Source organism: Salmo trutta, chromosome 3, assembly GCF_901001165.1.
Source record: "Salmo trutta chromosome 3, fSalTru1.1, whole genome shotgun sequence".
Lineage (NCBI taxonomy): Eukaryota > Metazoa > Chordata > Actinopteri > Salmoniformes > Salmonidae > Salmo > Salmo trutta.
In genome coordinates, this window is record NC_042959.1 from 65247318 (window position 1) to 65254938 (window position 7621).

The window sequence follows — 7621 nt, forward strand, 5'->3', positions numbered from 1 at the left end:
ATCTCGTTAATCTAACCCCACTGTCCGATTTCAAAAAGGCTTTACAACGAAAGCAAAACATTAGATTATGTCAGCAGAGTGCCCAGCCAGAAAAAATCTGACACCCATTTTTCAAGCTAGCATATCATGTCACATAAACCCAAACCACAGCTAAATGCAGCACTAACCTTTGATGATCTTCATCAGATGACACACCTAGGACATTGTGTTATACATTACATGCATGTCTGTTCAATCAAGTTCATATTTATATCAAAAAACAGCTTTTTACATTAGCATGTGACGTTCAGAAAAAGCATAACCACCGCAAACTTCCGGTGAAATTACTAACAGTTTGCTAAAATACTCACGATAAACGTTCACAAAAAGCATAACAATTATTTTAAGAATTATAGATACATTACCCCTCTATGCACTCGATATGTCCGATTTTAAAATAGCTTTTCGGATGAAGCACATTTTGCAATAATCTAAGTACATAGCCCGGCATTACAGGGCTAGCTATTTAGATACCCACCCAGTTCAGCCTCCACCAAAATCACATTTCCTATAAGAAAAATGTTCTTACCTTGCTTGTTCTTCATCAGAATACACTGCCAGGACTTCTACTTCAATAACAAATGTTGGTTTGGTCCCAAATAATCCATCGTTATATCCAAACAGCGACGTTTTGTTCGTGAGTTCTAGAATGCTTTTTCACGGTCCCGCGCATGGCGCGTTGGCTTGTCAAAAATGTCTAAATATTCCATTACCGTACTTCGAAGCATGTCAACCGCTGTTTAAAACCAATTTTTATGCCATTTATGTCGTAGAGAAGTGATAATATTCCGACCGGGAGTATGCATTGAGCCTAAACAGCCGAATAAAATTTCTCCTCAGAAGCGACTCATGCACGCGCATCATTGAAAGGTCCTCTCAGCATCCACTTACAAAAGGCGATAATATGTTACAACCTGAGGCTCCCTCGTAAACCTTCAGTTATTTCGCGGGCTCTGAGAGCCTATTGGAGCCCTGGGAATTGTCACGTTACAGCTAAGATCCTTACTTTTCAATAAAAAGAGGTAAGACGCACGACTCCTTGTCAGACAGGGTACTTCCTGCTTGAAGCCTTGTCAGGTTTTTGCCTGCCATAGGAGTTCTGTTATACTCACAGACACCATTCAAACAGTTTTAGAAAATTCAGAGTGTTTTCTATCCAAACCTGAACAATAATATGCATATTCTAGCTTCTGAGTTGGTGTAGGAGGCAGTTAAAAATGGGAACATATTTTTCCAAAATTCTCAATACTGCCCCCTATACCAAACAGGTTAAAGACAAGAATCTCGTTAATCTAACCACACTGTCCGATTTCAAAAAGGCTTTACAACAAAAGCAAAACATTAGATTATGTCAGCAGAGTGCCCAGCCAGAAATAATCAGACACCCATTTTTCAAGCTAGCATATCATGTCACATAAACCCAAACCACAGCTAAATGCAGCACTAACCTTTTATGATCTTCATCAGATGACACACCTAGGACATTGTGTTATACAATACATGCATGTCTGTTCAATCAAGTTCATATTTATATCAAAAAACAGCTTTTTACATTAGCATGTGACGTTCAGAAAAAGCATAACCCCCGCAAACTTCCGGGGAATTTACTAACAGTTTGCTAAATTACTCACGATAAACGTTCACAAAAAGCATAACAATTATTTTAAGAATTATAGATACATTACTCCTCTATGCACTCGATATGTCCGATTTTAAAATAGCTTTTCGGATGAAGCACATTTTGCAATAATCTAAGTACATAGCCCGGCATCACAGGGCTTGTTATTTAGACACCCACCCAGGTCAGCCTCCACCAAAATCACATTTCCTATAAGAAAAATGTTCTTACCTTGCTTGTTCTTCGTCAGAATACACTGCCAGGACTTCTACTTCAATAACAAATGTTGGTTTGGTCTCAAATAATCCATCGTTATATCCAAACAGCAACGTTTTATTCGTGCGTTCTAGACACTATCAGAATGCTTCATCACGGTCTCGAGCATGGCGCATTGGCGTGACAAAAAAATTCTAAATATTCCATTACCGTACTTCGAAGCATGTCAACCGCTGTTTAAAACCAATTTTTATGCCATTTATCTCGTAGAAAAGTGATAATATTCCGACCGGGAATATGCATTGAGCCTAAACAGCCGAATAAAATTTCTCCTCAGGAGCGAATCGTGCACGCGCCTCATTCAAAGGTCCTCTGAGCCGCCACTTGCCAAAGCCGATAATGTGTTTCAGCCTGATGCTGCCTCGTAAACCTTCAGGTATTTCCCGGGTTCTGAGAGCCTATCGGAGCCCTGGGAATTGTCACGTTACAGCTAAGATCCTTACTTTTCAATAAACAGATGCAAGACGCACGACTCCTTGTCAGACAGGGTACTTCCTGCTTGAAACCTTGTCAGGTTTTTGCCTGCCATAGGAGTTCTGTTGTACTCACAGACACCATTCAAACAGTTTTAGAAAATTCAGAGTGTTTTCTATCCAAACCCGAACAATAATATGCATATTCTAGCTTCTGAGTTGGTGTAGGAGGCAGTTAAAAATGGGCACATATTTTTTCCAAAATTCTCAATACTGCCCCCTAGGCCAAACAGGTTAAAATAGCTTTTCGGCAAAAGCACATTTGCAATATTCTGAGTAGATAGCCCAGTCATCACGGCTAGCTAATTTGACACCCACCAAGTTTGGCCCTCACCAAACTTCGATTTACTATTAGAAAAATTTGATTACCTTTGCTGTTCTTCGTCAGAACGCACTCCCAGGACTACTACTTCAATAACAAATGTTGGTTTGGTTCAAAATAATCCATAGTTATGTTCAAATATCCTCTGTTTTGTTTGTGCGTTCAAGACACTATCCGAAGGGTGACGCGCCCGACGCGTTTCGTGACAAAAAAATTCTAAATATTCCATTACCGTACTTCGAAGCATGTCAACCGCTGTTTAAAATCAATTTTTATGCGATTTTTCGCGTAAAAAAATGATAATATTCCAACCGGGAAACCCTGTTTTAGTTCAAAGACGAAAAAATAAAAACATGGTGTCGCCTCGTGCATGCGCCTCAGTCTCATGGTTCTCTGAACGACCACTATCCAAATGCGCTACTGTTTTTCAGCCAGGGGCTCCAAAGGCATCATTCACCGGTTTGCCGCCTTCTGAGAGCCTATGGGAGCCGTAGGAAGTGTCACGTTACAGCAGAGATCCTCAGTTTTCAATAAAGAGAGTGTAGAAGCCCAAGAAATGGTCAGAGAGGCCACTTCCTGTAAGGAATCTTCTCAGGTTTTTACCTGCCATATGAGTTCTGTTATACTCACAGACACCATTCAAACAGTTTTAGAAACGTTAGGGTGTTTTCTATCCAAAGCCAATAATTATATGCATATTCTAGTTTCTGGGCAGTAGTAATAACCAGATTAAATCGGGTACGTTTTTTATCCGGCCGTGCAAATACTGCCCCCTACCCTAGAGAGGTTAACGATAAAGTGGTATATTTACTGGTTAGTCTGTGCTGCATAACAAAGGAAACATAATAACATGTATCCAATCAAATTCATAATCACAAAGATAAAATCATAACAATCACTCATTATTAACAATTTGGTAATTCAGCAATTCAGTTTAATAAGAAGTCAATTGGAATCATCCTTGAGTCATTTAGGCTCGTAACTATTCATCATAATCATGAGAAGAATAATACAAATAATTCAATCAGTGATCGGTTATTCAATGTATAATCCCCATCAGAATTGATCAGTTCAGCAAACAATGGGGTTTCATATTTCACCCAAGTTTGTTTTCATATGTACATGTAATTTCATTACATATTAACCATATATCGATGGCATGATTGGCCCGTGATGATCTGTAGGGCTGTGATTATTGACAATTTACATTACACAATAGGTTTGAAGCGTGCGCTCCAAGCTGCGCTCCGTGGTAATAACTATAAACAATAACTGATGGCCCACTCTCCCGATCGCAACAGATAGTTCAGATGGTAAAGGTAACAGATTCGGTGGACTTACGTGGATTCATGGATGCACAGAACTTCTGGATTAGATGGAGTTAAGGAAGAGAAAGCAGTGAGGTCGGCGATGGTGATTTCCTCCTTTTAATGAGTTGAGATCTGTCGGACATTTGCACCTGACCTAATTAAAGTGCCCCTGGCCCAGCTGAGCAAGTGGCCATGAATTAAAGGATTCTTCCGCCAACTCCATGGGCCTTTTTTCCACTCTGATCTGTTTCACCTGTCCTTGTGCTTGTCTCCTCCCCCTCCAGGTGTCACCCATCTTCCCCATTATCCCCTGGGTATTTATACCTGTGTTTTCTGTCTGTCTGTGCCAGTTTGTCTTGTTTTGTCAAGTCAACCAGCGTGTTACTCCATTCACCTGCTTTTTCCTCTTCTCTGTTTTTTTTGCTAGTCCTCCCAGTTTTGACCCTTGCCTGCCTTGACTCTGAACCCGCCTGGCTGACCATACTGCCTGCCCTGACCTCAAGCCTGCCTGCCACTCTGTACCCTCTGGACTCTGACCTTGTTATGATCTTTTGACTGTCCCTTGGATACTAATAAATATCAGGGACTCGAACCATCTGCCTCCCGTATCTGGGTCTCGCCCTGTGCCCTTATAAAAAAAACAATGTATTTATGTGTTAAAAGGTATTCATGCTGTGTCACTTTTCTCCCTCACCTTAAATCTAACAGTAAGAAAAGTCAATGGTAAAGATCTTCATTCAACCACCATTCTCCAGTGAATTCCATCATCATCACATAGAACACCTGCATGATAACACCCAGTGTGGATCTGTAATGTAAATAATCAATACATTTATCTTATGTTTGATAGTCTGCTTTTATTGTGTACTTTTAGTAATTAAAAACATATTAATAATAAGTAGATAATACAATACTATACTGTAACTTTGTCACGTCCTGACCAGTATTTAGGTATTATTTGTATTATATTTGGTCAGGGCGTGGCAGAGGTATGTTTGTTTTGTATGGTGGTTTTTTTTGTGTGTGGTTTAGAGGGGTGTGTTATTTAGGTGTTCCTGGGTTTTGGGTGTATGTTTCTGAATTAGTATGTTCTAGGTTCGTTTTTCTATGTGTAGGTTTGGGTGCTGGACTCTCAATTGGAGGCAGGTGTTTCTAGTTGCCTCTGATTGGGAGTCCTATAAGTAGGTGTGTGTTTGGTTTGTCATTTGTGGGTAGTTACATTTTGCACTGCTAAGTATTATTGCTTTAGCCTGTGAAACTGTCCTTCGTCTTTCTTGTTTTTTGTGTATGCTTCATTATATCTAATTAAAAGATGAGCACCCACATTCCTGCTGCATATTGGTCCTCCCTTCAACACGGCAATACATGTGACAAACTTAATAAATTAAAGCATAATGATAAGGGTGTCCTCTGGTGGTAGGGGTGGGGACTGTACTGTAAAAACACTTTTTTGTAGGCTGTATTGTCAATTATGGTGCCAAAAAGGGACAGAAGCTATATGCTTTAAATGATGTAAAAACAGAATAATAAATATTTACATCTATTTCTCCATCATCTTTGTTGTTCTTTGTGTCAAGTGTGACCAGTAATATGTTGATGTGACCTTTTTATTTAACCAGGCAAGTCAGTTAAGAACAAATTCTTATTTACAAAGACAGCCTACCAGGGAACAGTGGGTTAACTGCCTTGTTCATGGGTAGAACAACCGATTTTTACCTTGTCAGTTAGGGGATTCAATCCAGCAACCTTTCGGTTACTGGCCAAACTCTCCAACCACTAGGCTACCTGCCACCCCATTTAGTTCATTAATTCCTACAAAGCTGGGTGATGGTTCTAAAAGATCCTACAGTGATGTCAGTGTTAGAGATGGATTATAAAGCACAGATGTTTATTACAATGTATAATCTCAAATGAATGTAAAATGTACTTCACTTCCTATCAGGATATACCCCAAGACCAAAGTCCACTGTGTTTATCAGTCAAAGCCTGCAAAGCAACAGAGGGCAACATTGTTATCAGGCTCAGTAAAGGTACAACTCCACACAGCTTCCTTATTGGTTTTAGTGGAGTTTGTGCTACAAATAGGGAAGTTCGGTCATTTGTTCCTTTATGCAGTGATGTAACTCATGAATGCATGTAATATTTATTCCTCATATCAGGTGTTACTGTAGAAAACTTTTATTGTAGTCTTGTCTTCTATACTTATTTGTGGAGACACATTTTTTTTTTTAAATCTGAAGAGTTGGAAGACACTGCTGAAATTTCTCTCACCATTGCAATACTCTCAGGAGCGACTTAACGGGGAAATCAGCAGTTGAAACAATAACAATGTGTATTCCCCTCCCCTGTTTCGGTAAACAGCTGAGGGATGTGGCTGGAAGAATCCAACCACTCTCACATTTTTTAAACAGAGCTATGGATTCAAGGACTGACCATCCATGATATCAAAATAATAGTTTTAACCATGTTTTGAGGCTAGTGTTTCTTTATATATTTCTTTGTTTACTAACATTGGCGTATTGAAGCTTATATTTTGGGTTCTGCTGGGGTACGGCAGTTGAACTAAGCTTGACATTTATTATAGGTTATATTCTTCAAGTCAATGGGTGTATTCATTTATACGTCCAAAAATGGATGTACAGTTTTTCAACCACTCCACGAATTTCTTGTTAACAAACTATAGTTTTGGCAAGTTGGTTAGGACATCTACTTTTTGCGTGACAAAAATCATTTTTCCAACAATTGTTTACAGACAGATTATTTCACTTATAATTCACTGTATCACAATTCCAGTGAGTCAGAAGTTTACATACACTAAGTTGACTGTGCCTTTAAACAGCTTGGAAAATTCCAGAAAATGATGTCATGGCTTTAGAAGCTTCTGATAAGCTAATGGACAGCATTTGAGTCAATTGGAGGTGTACCTGTGGATGTATTTCAAGGCCTACCTTCAAACTCAGTGCCTCTTTGCTTGACATCATGGGAAAATCTAAATAAATCAGCCAAGACCTCAGAAAAAAATTGTAGACCTCCACAAGTCTGGTTCATCGTGGGAGCAATTTCCAAATGCCTGAAGGTACCACGTTCATCTGTACGAACAATAGTACGCAAGTATAAACACCATGGGACCATGCAGCCGTCATACCGCTCAGGAAGGAGATGCGTTCTGTCTCCTAGTGTCACGCTCTGACCTAAGAGAGCTGTTTTTTCTCTGTTTAGTTAGGTCAGGGTGTGATTATGGGTGGGCATTCTATGTTTTTTGGTTTCCATGTTTAGTTCTTGTTTTTCTATTTCTATGTTGGAGTTTGGGGATGATCTCCAATTAGAGGCAGCTGGTTCGCGTTGTCTCTAATTGGAGATCATATTGAAGTTTTTTTTCTATTGTGTTTGTGGGTAGTTGTTTTCCGTTTTGTTGTCTGTTGCCTGACGGAACTGTTTGCTGTCATTTTGTTTCTTTGTAAAAGTGTTTAGTTTTCATTAACTTCTATGGGCTAGGTGGGATGTGACCGTCCCACCTGCGGGACACACTATTCAACAGCCAGTGAAATAGCATGGCGCGAAATGCAAAACAGCAAAAACAGCT

General features: G+C 39.6%; 1 protein-coding gene across 1 annotated transcript in view; it reads left to right on the plus strand.

The window, feature by feature from the left end:
* Positions 1-4504, plus strand: part of LOC115165805 (carcinoembryonic antigen-related cell adhesion molecule 1-like) — a 28970-nt gene extending 24466 nt beyond the window's left edge. Inside the window, exon 8 of the mRNA XM_029719199.1 lies at positions 4466-4504. The gene's annotated coding sequence lies outside the window, so the exon portion shown is untranslated. The remainder of the gene's footprint in view (positions 1-4465) is intronic.
* Positions 4505-7621: the final 3117 nt, after the last annotated feature.